The 18330-nt window shown below is 40.9% G+C and overlaps 1 protein-coding gene across 32 annotated transcripts in view; it reads right to left on the reverse strand.

Moving 5' to 3' along the window:
- The window catches only part of LOC308095005 (protein NLRC3-like), a 62568-nt gene that overhangs the window by 35508 nt on the left and 8730 nt on the right, over positions 1-18330 (reverse strand). For 13 of the 32 annotated variants that reach the window (XM_080441910.1, XM_080441904.1, XM_080441902.1 and 10 more), the window contains exons 1-4: positions 15989-16052; positions 15084-15151; positions 5804-5870; positions 3191-3395 (exon numbers count right to left, since the gene is read on the reverse strand). The exons of 2 other annotated variants lie outside the window; for them this stretch is intronic. The gene's annotated coding sequence lies outside the window, so the exon portion shown is untranslated. Of the gene's footprint in view, positions 1-3190; positions 3396-5803; positions 5871-8958; positions 9024-15083; positions 15152-15988; positions 16061-18330 lie in introns of those variants that run through there. 17 more of the 32 variants (XM_080441880.1, XM_080441882.1, XM_080441905.1 and 14 more) reach the window with 17 other exon arrangements.

Raw genomic sequence — 18330 nt, forward strand, 5'->3', positions numbered from 1 at the left:
GTGTATGAGCTGTCAAAGATGTCTGGGTTATCACAGAGATGGTCCATGGATGACACAGGAATGTTCTCACTCTACAACAAAGTATCACATGACCAAACTCCCCTGAGGTCACATGACTTACTGTCAGCTGTGGAGGTGAATGCTTTACACTTAAAACTGTGATGTGATTCTAATTACAACACGTCACTTCTAACAGCGTTTTAAAAATAGCAGATCCACAAGCTCACAACACATCATATTGTGACTTGTTGTGAGCTTGTAGATCTGCTATGTTTGATTGACGTTGACTGTCTTCTCTTAATGGGGCCACTGACACAATTTTTTATTATGTATTTAATTATTTATTTTCAGATGGGGGTCCACCACCAAATACATATCAATTATAAATACAAATCAGTTTATGTCTCCTTGACATGAAGATGTTTCAGAACCACTGATCTATCTAACTCACATGGACTTCTGTTCTGTCTGGTCTTCTAAATATGTTGCTGACCAGTGTTGAACTCCACTACCTTTTTACTAACTAGTATTGTAACTAATTGCTTTTGCAATTCAACAACATGTGTGACTGAGATTAAAATAGTCTTCAGAGGATTATAATGTTTATTATCATCCAGTGATCTACTGTCACTCTAACCTCAGCACAGCAAGAGACATGACCCGCCCTATTCTGCCTCTGATTGGTTTAGGTTTAGACTAGAGTGATGATGATTGGTTAAGGTATAGGGTCAGATATCATGATAAGCCAATCTGAGGCAGAGCTGGGCGGGTCTTTCTTGCCTTTGTCTCCCTGGTGCACACACACACACACACACACACACACACACACACACAGGGTACACTCGTCTCTGCAGGTAGCAGGCGTGTGCGCCACCCCCCCCACACACACACACACACACTGACGAGTTCAAGCATGATCTTTGTATCACCGTCTATATTCCAGGCAGAACTACACAGAGTGATTTGAAGACATGCTTCCAATAGACAAATCCACAGAGCACTGTGGTGTCAGATCAGGTGCCTCTGATTGGTTTAGGTTTAGACAAGAGGAGTGATGATTGGTTAAGGTATAGGGTCAGATATCATGGTAAGACAATGGCCCCGATTCATAACGAGGGTCGTAAATATGGGGTAAATAAAGTTCGTAAATGGAGGTCGTATTTTGGTAGTCACAAACGGACGTGCAATTCCCAAAGGGGTTCGTATATCACAGAGACGTGCGTACAACCAGTGCGTATGACCAGGTGTGATGATTACTCTGGAAGGCTGCGTCCAACAGCATCCAACTTTAACGTCACCGTGCTGAACCGTGCTAAACAGCGTTGCCATGTCCGCTTATTATAAGCGAATTTGGGCTTATTTTTCTGTAAAGTTGCTTGTAAATATTGGTAGCTGTGGGGACCGCGGTTTTTTGGGCTTGTTTCTAAAGTGTAGTTGGTTATTTGGGCTTGCTTCACAATTGTTCAATTGTTTTAACCGGTGGTTCTCAAATATTTTTATGTCATGGACCCCCAAGTTAATATGTAGGCTAATTTATCCCTATAAGCCCCATCTGAAAATGTTTTGTGCCAGCTGGAGGCAGATTTGTGTTGTTAGAATGTTTAAAAAATCTTCCAAATATTGCACATTTTATTACAAGATTTTTTTTTTATATAGCAGATCTACAAGCTCACAACGGTTTAATTAAAGTGCTTATAATGGCCTAAGTGTCAGTTGCTTCTTTTGGGCTTGTTTTCCTAGACCTGGTTGCTTATTTCTCTCACAACATCTGGCAACGCTGATGAAAGTTTGAAGTTCAACTCCGCCTCGTCTAAAGATAACAGATGCGGTGTCGCATCGCCTTGACAGCTTACTGTTCTGTCTGGAAGCGGATCACGTAATAAATGCTCTCATGTGTAATGAGAATAAAGAAGTTTACAAGGTTTAACCCCATTACCAAATAAAAGGCTAATAAAACGTGGAAAGGATATATATAAGCCTTTTCTAATGAACATTGCAGACTTTTACCAAGGTAAAAAGATGATGAAATCCAGCATACAAGTGGAACGCTGCTATCCGATTATGGACCAGAGCTTATTGATTACTTATTGATTAAATTAGTGCATTTTTTATTAATACATCACTGTCCTACGTCGGAATGGGGAATATTAGATCTGTTGTGTGTGGTGTTCATGTGATCAAAATACAGTAGAGTAGCCTACAGTAGACTATTAGCCTACAAATTAATACTGCAGCACGGAGAGAGGTGCGTCAGTCCCTCCACAGTTTCATTAAGGCATCATAGCCTATTTTCATTATTACATGACACTTTGGCTGAGATGCCCCGCTGGCAAACACACCAAGGGATCTAATAATTCAGCGCTAAATGGAACTGATAGCCTAGAAAATAAATAAAAAGCGGTGGAATCTAAATCATGTCTATATTATGCATAGGCTACAAGCAATACATCGTTTGACATGTATTTTTTATTTATGTGTTGACAAATGTTGGGCACATATATATTTTATTTGAGGTTTGCCACTTGTAATTGATTTTGGCATGAAGAATAAAGCATTCTAAAGACATACGCACATTTCAGCCCTGGTAAGACAGCCTCGGGGCTGACCTGAGAACGTGCGCACCTGACGCACAAAACACAGACCAAAAAACGTTTATGAATCCGACTGCAGGTGTAGGATTTGTCCTAAATGCCGGTACGTACAAAATATGGTCGTAAATCCCTTTATGAATCGGGGCCAATGTGAGGCAGAGCTGGGCGGGGCTTGCCTTTGTCTACCTGGTGCAAACACACACAGGAAACACTCACTCCTCTCTGTGTGTGTGTGTGTGTGTGTGCAACGCACGCACGCACGCACCCACGCATGCAGGCATGCACGTGCACGCACAGACACAGACACGTTCATTTAAGTATATTAAATACCAAGTGGTTCTAGTATATGGTATAAAACACTTCAACAACATTAACCCCTTCACCCCTCTATTCTTAGTAAAACACACCTGAGTTGGCTCTGTACTTTTGTCCCTCTACACCAAATCTCTTTGCCAAAAATAGACGATCTACAAGCTCACAATGCGTCACAACGCCACACGTTCCCCTCCAGAATAGGGTGTGTGGGGTTGAAGTGGTTAACATTCTTAACACCAGACTAGAGAGATTATTGCTACATTGTATTGTTTAAAATCTCTTACCCTGAAATAATCTTTATGCTTTGATCCGACGAGGCAAAACAAAATGGAGTCCAGACGGTTCAGTTGAATCAACACACTGACAGATCTGTCATACTGGAGGTGTTGTTCTCAACCAGGTGGAGTGTTGCTGCAACAGGTCCTAGTGCCCCGCCCTGTTATGACACCATGTGACCCTGGGCACAGACATGGAAAATTACACCCTTACCTGACAGAGGACACACACACACACACACACACACACACACACACACACACACACACACACACACACACACACACACACACACACACACACACACACACACACACACACACACACAGAGAGAGCGCGCTGGTAACAGTGCAGGTAAATGTTTCACCACATTGTGTGAGTCATCACTGTAAACTGGTTCAACTGTTAGTAGGTAAGATATGACACCATGTTAACATGTTCTTGTCCTCACCTCACCTCTCATGCTCTCCTCAGTTGAGAATTTAAACTGGAATGTAATGAGACGCGCACACACACACACTGCTTGTTCCTGGCTTTTCAGGAATTACTTTTCACGACCAACTCCTTTCTACCATGCAGGCACATATAATCACAGAGCTAAATAAGGCCTGTTAGTATTTAAGACATGTTGTGTTTTATGTTCATTAAAACATGTACATTACATTATAACATAAATAATAAATAAGGCCTGTTAGTATAAAATGTTTACAGAGACTCATATTGTATTTGTACAGAATAGCAGCAACATTTTACAACAAGTGACAGCAGAGACAAAGACATGTGAGCAGATAGCTGAGTGTCTACAGAGAGTCTGGTACTCAGAAGGTCACAGGTTCAAACCCCAGTTTACCTACAGTACTGTAGTATGAGTGTCAACATGTCCTTGAGCAAGACACTTAACCCCCAAGTGACATCTGAGCAGCCATCAGCCAGATGAAGCTTAAAGGGAAAGACCACTTTGTTAGAGGTTTGGGTTGTGTAGTTACCTTGCCATTATGTAACTCCAAAGGTGGACAAGAAATCAAAAATAATTGCTCCATTGATTAGAAATTGATAATTCAAAATATGCTCCTCATTGACTTACATTGTACGGTGAAACAGCTCTCAAAGTCACTCTTTTAGCACGTAAATGGACGCAAACAAAGTTGATTCAGACAATATAGAACCTCACCAAACCCAGTACTGTTTGTTTTTTTTATAAAAATGTTAGCTTCCTGTTGATTTTGCTATTTTTATTTAGAAGAAAACCCGGACTGGATCCGCGGATCCGGATCCGGATCCGGATCTTCAAATAGTAAAATCAACAGGAAGTTGACATTTTTATTAAAAAAAAAAACAGTACTGGGTTTGGTGATGTTCTATATTCTCTGAATCAGCTTTGTTTGTGTTCGTTTATGTGCTAAAAGAGTGACTTTGAGAGCTGTTTCACCGTACAATGTAAGTCAATGAGGAGCATATTTTGAATTATCAATTTCTAATCAATGGAGCAATTATTATTGATTTCTTGTCCACCTTTGGAGTTACATAATGGCAAGGTAAACACACAACCCAAACCTCTACCAAAGTGGTCTTGCCCTTTAAACAGAAACAAAAGTCTACCTTTAAATGAATGTTGTATTAGAGTCTCCTGTCTGTCACACACTGTGTGGAGCTTGTTTATTATTATTATATTTAATTAAATGATTTACTTTAACAATGAAACCAGACTTTTACTCAAAAGCGGACCTTTTTAGATCACATGGGCCACCCTGTCCACGCACGCACGCACACCCACGCACACACACACACACACACACACACACACACACACACACACACACACACACACACACACACACACACACACACACACACACACACACACACACACACACACACACACACACACAGTAGTAGGGGTGGTGTACTGTTACAACTGGTTTCCAAGTTAAATGTAAATAAAAAGTAACTAGTTATAGTTACTGCTCTATGTATGTAATATATATATTTATTTTTGAGAGCTATAACTATAACTATAACTAGTTACTTTTTAAAAGTAACTTGCCCAACACTGTCAAGGAGAGAGAGAGAGGAACACAAAGCTGTGGTCACATGGTTTACAGTAAACTGCTGTGGAGCCTGTCTGTCTCCAGACCATAGGCCCCGCCCACTCCTCTGAGTGAACTGCGTCAGGCTAGTGGAGACTCTGAGTGACTCACACTGTGTTAGTGTCAGAGTCATAACTTATTCCTTATCTAACTCACATTATTTTTACAAGGCTCTCTGTGTTCTGAGAGAGAGAGGGAGAGGGGGAGGGGTGGGGGCAGCCAGAGGGAGAGAGAGTCAGAATGAGAGCGAGGGGCGAGGGAGGGGTAATTCCTTGAGACACACATCTGGGCTTTTGACCAATAAGCACCTTTGTTTACACCTTCAAAGGGTCAAACAAGGGAATCACGTGATATTGATCCCTTTCCTCCATTCGCTCATACTCTGTCATGACATACAGTATGTTTAGGCAGAAGAATCATTAAGAAGCAATGCTTCATTGTTTGTTTATTCAACTTTTATGACCGAGTCATTGTATAAACACCATAATACGAGGCTAGAGACATTAGTTCTAGTAAAGTGATTAGAACACTTACCCTATATTAATCTTTATGCTTTAATCCAACGTGGTAAAATGGAGTCCATGCAGTTCTCCGTGTTGTCCTGTTAAAATAAACACATAAAGTTGTATCATACAGTAAGGAGTGTCTACAGAACTGAGGAGGAGTCACTGAGTATTTAACCCTATGAGGACAGAAAGCCTGGTGAAGCGAGGTTATGTGAGGACAGAGAGAGAGAGGTAACATGTTGTTACAGTGTATTCATGTACTTTACATTGATGTTTCATGAACATATCTGTATCAGTGTGTTTTACATTGTGTCGTAGTTGTCTCTAGTCTTCCTCCCTATCTCTCTCGCTTGCTCCTGCCTCTCGCTCTCACACACACACATGTGGACTCTCACACTGACACACACACACACACACACACCATAGCAGGAACAGACAGAGGAGGGGTGGTGTTATGTAACAACCGGTTTCCAAGTTAAATGCATTGTTTGTGCCCGCCCGCCTGCCCGCCTGCCTCCCTGCCTGCCTGCCTGCCTTTTCAGAAAATGAAATATACTGTGATGTATCTTGACGACACTGCAAATGAGGTTAACCTCAATGTCTTTCGAGAATTAATAAAGGTTTGAAATTAAATGAAATAGGCCACATAACATATGGTTTTGCGTTACGCAATGATTCAAATAATTATGTTTGAAGCACATGGCATATTATAGCATACAAACATGGTGTCATAGCTTAGTTTGTTACTTAGAAGTCAGTCAATTGTCTTTCACACACACACACACACACACACACACACACACACACACACACACACACACACACACACACACACACACACACACACACACACACACACACACACACACACACACACACACACACACACACACCAATGTTCAACAACACTACTGCTCTGACAGCAGCATGCAGGCTACCGTTAGCTTGTTAGCTTAAACACTCAAACATGTTTATGTTTGTGTGGCTCTATTTCAATTGAAAGGATTCTAACGCTGGAACATTGAGGGCCCTATTTTGCACAACTCAAGTACCAGGTCTTCTGACTTAAAGGGATACTTCACTTTCACATAAAATAAACATTAAAAAAATATATTTAAAAAAAATGAAAGAAGTTATGGCAAAATAAAGGCCCCCTCACACATTAGTAGGACACTCTAATGTGTGAGGGGGCCGTGATTTTTCCATTACTTTTTTCATTTATTTTTAAAATATTTTTTAAATGTTTATTTTATGTGAAAGTGAAGTATCCCTTTAACTTAAGACCTAGAGGCGTGGCCAATGCTGTTTAGCCACTCAAAATACTGTCACAGTATTGGCCACGCCTCCAGGTCTTAAGATAAGTCAGAAGACCTGGTAGCCTACTTAAAGGGATATTTCACTTTTTTTTTTTATTGGGTCAATTGATCCTTATCGTCTACTCAGGCTTTTGGGAGCACCCCAGACAGTTTTTAAGTTGCTTGACTCACTATTTAGATATTTGATATTCATTTTATCAGACACGCCCCCTTCCTATACAAACCCATTGTAACTTCAAACTCCATTTGAACCATTCATCGGATACACCCGTCCTTGGTTCTGGTGACTGACATTGTCCTCCTAATACGTGAGGAGGACAATTAATTTTTTCATAAATTTTTTATATTTGTTTTTGAAAATAATTCAATAAAAACATTATCTAAAATAAATGAAAAAAGTAATCGGAAAAACACGGCCCCCTCACTTATTAGGAGGACACGATGAGTCACCATAACCAAGGACGGGTGTTTTTGATGAATCTAACATGTTAAAAATTGACTTTGAAGTTATAATGGGTTTGCATAGGAAGCGGGCGTGTCTGATAAAATTAATATCAAATATCTGAATACTGAATCAAGCAACTTAAAAACTGTCTGGGGGATCACAAAAGCCTGAGTAGATGATACACGCAAAACATGTCACATGTAATGAAACTTCTGGTGATTTCCGAAACATATTTATATAAATTATTTTAAGCCTGGAACCAAGCCATCCAGGCTCCTGGTGAATCAAGACCATAAAACATTTGATTCTGTAAAAAATATATTTGAAAACCGCAAACGATTATACATACTATTAAATATAAATACTCTAAAATAATAATACTCAGCTGATATTTCACGCTGAATTGTCTTTTTTTTCTTGTAACTTATCATGAGATCACTTTGTCGTGTCACATATGTCGTTTAGGAGGATTCACACACTTTAATATAATTTTTTGGCTACTTGAAATGACAGCCTGATGGATAGAACTAGAGAGGGAGGGAAGGAGGGAGGGACGAACGGACAGACAGACAGACAGTCAGTCAGACAGACAGGAACTGAAAGCAACAAGGACCAACTTCCTCTGTGGTCACATCACATGATTTACAGTAAACTGCTGTGGAGACTCTGAGTGACTCACTGTGATAAATGTCATAACTTATTCCTTATCATTATTATCATTATTATTTATTTAACTCATGTTCTTTTCACCAGGCTCTCTATGCTCTCAGGTTCATCTTAAAACCCATTCAGACCTGAAGCTGATTCTACAAACAGTTTTGTGAAAAACATATGTTTCTACAGTACATCAGTGCTGCTCAAACCTTTTCATGTCAAGGACCCCCAAAATGACCCCCAAAAGCAAAAAAAAGAGTAAAAAATGTTTGCTTTAAAAAATCTAAAATGACGAAGATGCTTTCCCGGTTTGAATGGGTTACAACACAGGCTTTAGAGGATGCAGACCGGGGGGGCAAAGGCCTTGAGTATTGTAAGTAACTGTGAAATAAATCATGTCTGGAGGGTTAGGGTGATGAAACAGCAACTGCAGTGGCAGCACCCATCACCCATCACCCTGCTGAGGAAGTGAACATTTACAGCACCCCCCACCCAAACCCAAACATTTTCAGCAGCCCCAAGCGCACCTAAAGCCCAGGAAACCACAAACGGTTAATTCGGCCTTTAACAGGATCTGATACATGTTGGTGTTGATATGATAGGAGAGAGAGAGAGAGAGAGCGAGAGGGCGAGAGAGCGAGAGGTAATATACTTCATTGTTTGCATGTTAAACTTTTATGACCAAGTTATAGTATAAAGACCCCACAATCAACTATAGTATACCAGACTAGAGACATTAGTTATAGTGAATTGATTAATTACACTTACCCTATATTAATCTTTAGGGTTTAACGCAATGTCACAAATCAAAATGGAGTCCATGCTGTTCAGCTCTCTGTGATGTTGTGTCAAAATGGTTGACGGTGTATTAACACATAAAGTTCTATCATAGTGGGAGTGTCTACAGTTACAGCGTACATGGTGTGTGACATGGACACACACACACACACACACACACACACACACACACACACACACACAGACACACACACACACACACACACACACACACACACACACACACACACACACACACACACACACACACACACACACACACACACACACACACTTCCTGTTTGTACTCCACATCTACTGCTATTCTACATGAACGTAGTTCCTGTGGTTTCCTGTCAATCAGCAGGTGTCAGCTCTGGTCCTGAACACTCACACAGTAGGCTACTGATGCTTTTCATTGTAGTCGTCTAACCAGCAATGAATACCAGGTCAATGAGGTTAACTAGCTACTATGATTGCACGCACGCACGCACACACGCACACAATCTAATACTTGTTTGTGATAACATACAAAGCAAAATCACACTAATGTGAGGTGGATCGAAAATAAATGAACAAAGCTTTAAAAAAAAAAAGTTAGCAAATTAAATCCCTTATAACCATGAATTATTAAAATAACTGGATGAGGCGTGGGAAATGGCAGCCTATTCATTTCAATGAAATGTGCTTGCCTTCATATTGTAGATCTATTTTCCTTTCAATGTGCATCAGATTGATGCATTAATCTTTATATTGTGCTACAGTCTCACAAAAGCCAGACTGAAACAGTAAAAGGGCAGAGAATCATGTCATTAGCTTATATCAATACAAAGGCAGGTGATAAAGTCACTGCATATAAACTATAGTGAATGCAGGAAGCTTTGCTCTTGTTCTATGTTTCCTAAAGATGGAGATAACAGCAGTACTGGTGCTTCAGAGCCCAGTGCAACCATGAATTTAAAAAATAATAATAATATTTAATATCATATTGTTTATGTCCCTCAGACGTTTTTCAAAAGGTTTGAGCCTAAATCAAGTAATTAAAGCGGGTCATATTTGCATGTTTGGAATCATAACAGCTGATCAATAATATATCAGTATTCTGATATTAACCTGCGGGCCGCATTAAGTGAAGGTGGGGGCCGCCTGAGGCCCCCGGGCCTCCAGTTGCCCATGTATGATTTACAGTAAACTGCTGTGGAGACTGAGTGACTCACTGTGATAAATGTCAGAGTCATAACTTATTCCTTATTATTATTATTAATTTAACTCATGTTCTTTTCACGAGGCTCTCTCTGCTCTCAGGTTCATCTTAAAACCCATTCAGACCTGAAGCTGATTCTACAAACAGTTTTGTGAAAAACATATGTTTCTACAGTACATCAGTGCTGCTCAAACCTTTTCATGTCAACGACCCCCAAAATGTATTTGGCCACAGACCCCCATCTCAAAATATGTTGTTCCAGGGACCCCCCAGAAGCACAAATGTGAGTTGAAAATGTTTGCTTTAAAAAAATATATATATATAAATTCAAAGATTTGCACAAATGTTCATAATTTTTCAAAAATAGCAGATCTACAGGCTCATATGAGCTATGAGCTTGTAGATCTGCTTTTTATGAAAATTCCTGACACACACACTCGTGTATCATCATAGCTAAAATCTCAAGGAGACCAAACGTCTTGAGTAATGTAAGTAACTGTGGAAATCATGTCCGGAGGGTTAGGGTGATGAAACACCTAACTGTGTCGGCAGCACCCAGCACCCATCACCCTGCTGAGGAAGAGAACATTTACAGCAGCACCCCATCACCCCCCATTATCACCCCCCACCAAGCCTGGGGGGGGCAAACATCGTCAGCCCCAAGCGCACCAGGAAACCACAAACGGTTCATTCGGCCTTTATCTGTCTGATACATGTTGGTGTTGATATGATGAGAGAGAGAGTAGAGAGCGAAAGAGAGAGAAAGAGATGGATACTCTTACCCTATATTCATCTTTAGGGTTTAACACAATGTCACAAATCAAAATGGAGTCCATGCTGTTCAGCTCTCTGTGATGTTGTGTCAAAATGGTTGACGGTGTATTAACACAAAGTTCTATCATAGTGGGAGTGTCTACAGTTACAGCGTACATGGCGTGTGACATGGGGACACATGTGCACACACGCGCACACACACACACACACACACACACACACACACACACACACACACACACACACACACACTCTAATACTTGTATGTGATAACATACAAAGCAAAATCACACTAATGTGAGGTGGATGGAAAATAAATGAACAAAGCTTTAAAAAGTTAGCAGATTAAATCTCTTATAACCATGAATTATTAGAAGAACTGGATGAGGCGTGGGAAATGGCAGCCTATTCATTTCAATGAAATGTGTTTGCCTTCATAATTATTGTAGATCTATTTTCCTTTCAATGTGCATCAGATTGATGCATTTATCTTTATATTGTGCTACAGTCTCACAAAAGCCAGACTGAAACAGTAAAAGGGCAGAGAATCATGTCATTAGCTTATATCAATACAAAGGCAGGTGATAAAGTCACTGAATATAAACTATAGTGAATGCAGGAAGCTTTGCTCTTGTTCTATGTTTCCTAAAGATGGAGATAACAGCAGTACTGGTGCTTCAGAGCCCAGTGCACAGAGCTACTGGCAGCTACAGAGAAAACTGTCTGCAGTAAAAACTCATTGCTATAAGATCCATTTATTTGCATATTCCATATATATGATTTCATTATTAACCCATTAAGACCGGGAACGCATCTCTTTCATTTTAGATTCCTTTGGCTATTCAAAAAGATATACAAGCTCATAGCTATTTATTTTTTTTAAATCTTGGAACATTTGTGCAAATCTTTGTCTTTCTTGACATGAAAAAGTTTGAGAACAACTGATACAATAGCAACATAAGTCGGGAAAAAAAAACTGTTGGGATTTGAGTTAACACATTGGGTGCCAGAGGTTTATTAAAATATTATACGTTCAGTGCCTGCATTTCTTCCATCCACTTACGTTATACGTTTCGTGCTGTAGAAACCCCGACGCGGAAGTGCATGTAAACAGAGCGTGCGTGCGAGACGGCGGAGGGTCCCGACTAACGCCTGGAACAATAATATTTCCAAAGCGATCCTCCATTGCAGCGTGATCGCCGATCGAAAACGGCTCGCTTCCACCACGTTAAAACATGTAGGTGGTTTAGTCAAATGGTCTTCCAATTGATTTGTAAATTATTCAATATGTTGCCTTTTATAGAATATGTTACTCTTACAAAGAGGAAATAAATAGTACAAATACAGTAAAATACCAGTTACACAGTTATATGACGTTCCATGGTTTGTTGCATTCAGGGATCAACATTATAAATGGCCCAGAGCCCTGGAAGTCCTATTTAAACCCTCTGGGCCGACAGAATGTACTGTATCTTGCTTGAGCCAGGCACCAAAAAAAAGAATCAAAACACTGATTTTGGTGCTTCATTTGAATGTTATTCAAATTCAATTGTCAGTTTGCCCCCGGTGTTCCAACATGGACATTACAGCAAACAGAAGCATCACTGTTCAACAACACATGTAGACTACTGTTAGCATGTTAGCTTAAACACTGTTCAACAACACTACTGCTCTGACTGCAGCATGCAGGCTACCGTTAGCGTGTTAGCTTAAACACTTACTGTTCAACAACACTACTGTTCTGACAGCAGCATGCAGGCTACCGTTAACTTGTTAGCTTAAACACTGTTCAACAATACTACCGCTCTGACTGCAGCATGCAGGCTACCGTTAGCTTGTTAGCTTAAACACTGTTCAACAACACTACTGCTCTGACAGCAGCATGTAGACTACTGTTAGCATGTTAGCTTAAACACTGTTCAACAACACTACTGTTCTGACAGCAGCATGCAGGCTACCGTTAACTTGTTAGCTTAAACACTGTTCAACAACACTACTGCTCTGACAGCAGCATGCAGGCTACCGTTAGCTTGTTAGCTTAAACACTGTTCAACAACACTACTGTTCTGACAGCAGCATGCAGGCTACCGTTAGCTTGTTAGCTTAAACACTGTCAACCGTTAGCTTGTTAGCTTAAACACTGTTCAACAACACTACTGCTCTGACAGCAGTATGCAGGCTACCGTTAGCTTGTTAGCTTAAACACTGTTCAACAACACTACTGCTCTGACAGCAGCATGCAGGCTACCGTTAGCTTGTTAGCTTAAACACTGTTCAACAACACTACTGCTCTGACAGCAGCATGCAAGCTACCGGTATCTTGTTAGCTTAAACACTGTTCAACAACACTACTGCTCTGACAGCAGCATGTAGGCTACCGTTAGCTTGTTAGCTTAAACAATGTTCAACAACACTACAGCTCTGACAGCAGCATGTAGGCTACTGTTGGCTTGTTAGCTTAAACACTGTTCAACAACACTACTGTTCTGACAGCAGCATGTTGGCTACCCTTAGCTTGTTAGCTTAAACACTGTTCAACAACACTACTGCTCTGACAGCAGCATGTAGGCTACCGTTAGCTTGTTAGCTTAAACACTGTTCAACAACACTACTGCTCTGACAGCAGCATGTAGGCTACTGTTGGCTTGTTAGCTTAAACACTGTTCAACAACACTACTGTTCTGACAGCAGCATGTTGGCTACCCTTAGCTTGTTAGCTTAAACACTGTTCAACAACACTACTGCTCTGACAGCAGCATGTAGGCTATAGTTAGCTTGTTAGCTTAAACACTGTTCAACAACACTACAGCTCTGACAGCAGCATGTAGGCTACCGTTAGCTTGTTAGCTTAAACACTGTTCAAATATGTTCAAAGTTAAATTGTATAAACTCTGAGGCTGCATTTCAACTGAAAGGATTCCAACACTGGGACATACAACATGTAACAAAGAGGAATGTCAAATGTAATGAAACATCTGGTGATACATGGGAAAGCAGAGTCATGCACCGTGTCCAGCACTATGTACATGAAGCTCAATTTAGACTCAACCACACAATGGTGTCACTCGCCGAAAGTAGCCGATCTACAAGCCCACAACACTTTGCAATGTGTGACGTGTTGTGACCTTGTAGATCTACTTAAAGGAGCACTTCACCCATTTTCAACCGTATCTTTATATAATTGGTTCTCATTAATAATCACTATAATGTGCACAGTCTTTTTTTTTTCAGTCTACTCACTCTGGTAGACTCATTGGTGGGCTGTGGACATTTTAGAAACTTGCCTAGCAGTGACCAGTGATCATCGATGGGTATGTCAAGCTATTAAAACATCAGCGGTTCCTTGGCACAAGTTAACATGGTTAAATAGAAATCACTGTTATTGCATTAATTAAACAAAAACAATGAAATAGTCTATGATTGCCTACCGATGATGTCACTGGTAGGCAGGTTTCTAAACAGTTCAGTAGTACTGTGACTAGACTTAAATGGTCTTATAAATCTTATAATGAGCATTAGTGAGGACCAACTATATGAAATAGATTAATGGGTGAAGTGTCCCTTTAATGTTGGTTATAATAAAAATGTATAATGATAATTGCTTCTTATAATTATATCTAAATGGCACACGGCATTATTACCTTTTATATTCCTTGTAATCAGAGAGAGAGAGAGAGTCTGTTCCTGCTCTGTGGTGTGTGTGTGTGTGTGTGTGTGTGTGTGTGTGTGTGTGTGTGTGTGTGTGTGTAACTAGAGAGAGAGAGAGAGAGAGAGAGAGAGAGAGAGAGAGAGATAGAGATATAGTCTGTTCCTGCTCTGTGGCGTGTGTGTGTGTGTGTGTGTGTGTGTGTGTGTGTGTGTGTGTGTGTGTGTGTGTGTGTGTGTGTGTGTGTGTGCATGCGTGCGTGCGAGCGAGAGTCCAGAGAGAGAGAGAGGGGGGGGGGGGGGGGGGGGGGGGGGGGACAAAGCAGCAAACGACCAACTTCCTCTGTGGTCACATGGTTTACAGTAAACTGCTGTGGAGCCTGCCTGTCTCCAGACCATAGGCCCCGCCCACTCCTCTGAGTGAACTGCGTCAGGCTAGTGGACACTCTGAGTGACTCATAACTTATAACAGTATATACTTATAATAACTCACATTCTTTTTTACAAGTCTCTCTGTGTTCTCATGCCTGGCTTCAACATCTGTCCTACTGAGGAAGAAAACTTTTTCAGCAGCATAACAATAACAATGCCCCCCCCCCCCCCCCCCCTCCAACACACTGACAGCCCTGGTCACCACAAACTGTATGTTCTGCTCTGTCTGCTACAGAGAGGGAGAGAGAGAGAGAGAGAGAGAGAGAGAGATAGAGAGGGGGGGGGCGGTTCGGAGGACAGAATTACACTCCCTAAACAAAATGTAAAAACTACACAAATACTACACCCAAATTCGCAATAAATTGTCCAGAATTCTGAAGAATGACAGAAAGGGAGAAACTGCCACTCCTTCTGGGGGAGCAGAGAGAATGTGCAGTTTTAGCTGCAAAATATGTTGATTCCTGTCACAAGAAAAGGGAAACCAGTACGACACAGGTATATATGGTATATGGTATATATATACCATGTTTTACTTACCACCAATCTCCTTTATTTATGTCATTTAATAGATTTTAAATGACATATAATGTATGTTTGTATTTTGTTGTTTGTTTTTTAAATGGACCGAAATAAAGATTTACTACTACTATTGTTGTGTTGTTTGTTGTTTGTCATAATTATGCTTTGGCAACACTTGTCAAATTTCATGCCAATAATAAGCCTGTTGAATTGAACTTGAACTGAATGAGAGACAGAGAGACAGACAGACAGACAGACAGACAGACAGACAGACAGAGAGAGGGGCTGCTAGAGGGAGATAAAGTCAGAATGAGAGCGAGAGAGGGGTAGTAATTAACAAGCAATAGCCTACTTCATTGTTTGGATATTCAACTTTTACAAATCCCTACAGTCAACTCTATACCAGACTAGAGACATTAGTTCTAGTAAAGTGTTTAAAACACTTACCCTATATTAATCTTTAGACTTTTATCCACCGTGGCAAAATGGAGTCCATGCTGTGCAGCTCTCTGTGGTGTTGAGTCAAAATGGTGGACTGTGAATAAACACATAAAGTTCTATCATACAGGGAGTGTCTACAGTGTGTTGTTCTCTCTCTCTGGGAGGAGCATTAAACCCTGTGAGGACAGAAAGCCTGGTGAAGCGAGGTTATGTGAGGACAGAGAGAGAGAGAGGAAACATGTTGTTACAGTGTATTCATGTACTTTACATTGATGTTTCATGAACATATCTGTATCAGTGTGTTTTACATTGTGTTGTAGTTGTCTCTCTCTCTCTCTCTCTCTCTCTCTCTCTCTCTCTCTCTCTCTCTCTCTCTCTCTCTCTCTCTCTCTCTCTCTCTCTCTCTCTCTCTCAGCAAACATGTGGACTCTGGCACTTACAGGAACGCTTGCAAGGAAGCACGCGCACATGCGCACGCACGCGCACACACACACACACACACACACACACACACACACACACACACACACACACACACACACACACACACACACACACACACGGAGAGAGCAGGAACAGACAGAGGAGGGGTGGTGTTATGTAACAACTGGTTTCCAAGTTAAATGTTGTCATGCAGAATTGTGTTCACCTCACTACTACAGTTTTATCTGATCTTCACAACATGTTGTTACCTGACCGTCTGTCCGTCTGTCTGTCTGTCTGTCTGTCTGTCTGTCTGTCTGTCTGTGTCCATTTGGTTCCATGTGTACACTCTCAGAGTTACAGACCCGTAAGGGTCCATTTGGTTCCATGTGTACACTCTCAGAGTTACTAACCTCGCATCACCAGTCTTTCCACCTCGAGGAAAGCCTGGTATTCGTTATTAATTAATAATGACATGACGGCCGTCAGACCATCCCATACACAGCCTGAGTTAAGGTCGATAAGACTGTTAGTTTCCTGCTATTCCATTGGCCAGTCTCTCCCCCCTGGCTCCAGACGATCCGACACCTTATCCCCCGCGCTGCGAGGCACAGCGGGGGATTCTTTTGTCTTTTAAATACCTATTAACATACCAGCTCACATATATTGTCAGACTACATGCAGGCAGAACATTATAATATAGGCTAACTGGGAACGTGCATTGTGTAACTTCACTAACTTGTAATAGTAACTGCAGATCATGTATGTAAAAAAAAAAAGCGTATAAAACTGCACAATCTGTAGCTTACATTAAACTGCTGAGTTAATGTACACACACACACACACACACACACACACACACACACACACACACACACACACACACACACACACACACACACACACACACACACACACACACACACACACACACACACACACACAGAGAGAGAGCTTTTACTGAACTGTGCAGGTAAATGTTTCACCACATTGTGTGAGTCATCACTGTAAACTGGTTCAACTGATATGACTCCATGTTAACTTGTTCTTGTTCCTCACCTCTCCTTTCATGCTCTCCTCAGTTGAGAATTTAAACTTGAATGTAATGAGACAAACACGCGTGTGTGCGCACACACACACACACACACACACACACACACACACACACACACACACACACACACACACACACACACACACACACACACACACACACACACACACAGCTTGTTCCTGGCTTTTCAGGAATGACTTTTCACGGCCAACTCCTTTCTACCAGCACATATAATCACAGAGTTAAATAAGGCCTGTTAGTATTTAAGACACGTTGTGTTTTATGTTCATTACAACATGTACATTACATTATAAAATACATAATAAATAAGGCCTGTTAGTATTTAACCCATTAAGACCGGGAACGCATCTGTCATTTAAGAATTCTTTGGCTATTAAAAAAATAGCAGATATACAAGTTCGCTATAAGCTTGTAGATCTGCTATTTTTTGAAAAAAACGTGAAAATGTGTGCAAATCTTTGAATAGATATTTTTTAAAGGTTTAATGACATTCACTTTTACACCACATTCAAAGTCTTTGTCCTGGTCCTTCAAAAGTGTACAAAAAGTTTTAAGTGAAAATTCCATTCCAGTGATCCATGGCAGGTGTTTTTCTCTCACATTTCTAAAGCCTTTTCAACTGCAATGAAAAAATAAATCTTTGCCTGCGGGTGTCGCTGGTGAGGGATTTTGCCTGTCAATCATCGCCTCTGCTCCGCCCCCTCCAAAGGAAAGGATAGGGGAGGGGAGGGGCGAGGAGGAGAGTGGGCGGGATTAATCGACTGTGACCTCACTGTCGAAGGGCCAAGCTAAGATTACTTTTCAGCCTAATTATTCAGAAAACCCCAGACCACAGAAAATCCACTGAATG

Source organism: Gymnoscopelus braueri (assembly GCF_963280865.1).
Source record: "Gymnoscopelus braueri genome assembly, chromosome: 11".
NCBI classification, from domain to species: Eukaryota; Metazoa; Chordata; class Actinopteri; order Myctophiformes; family Myctophidae; genus Gymnoscopelus; species Gymnoscopelus braueri.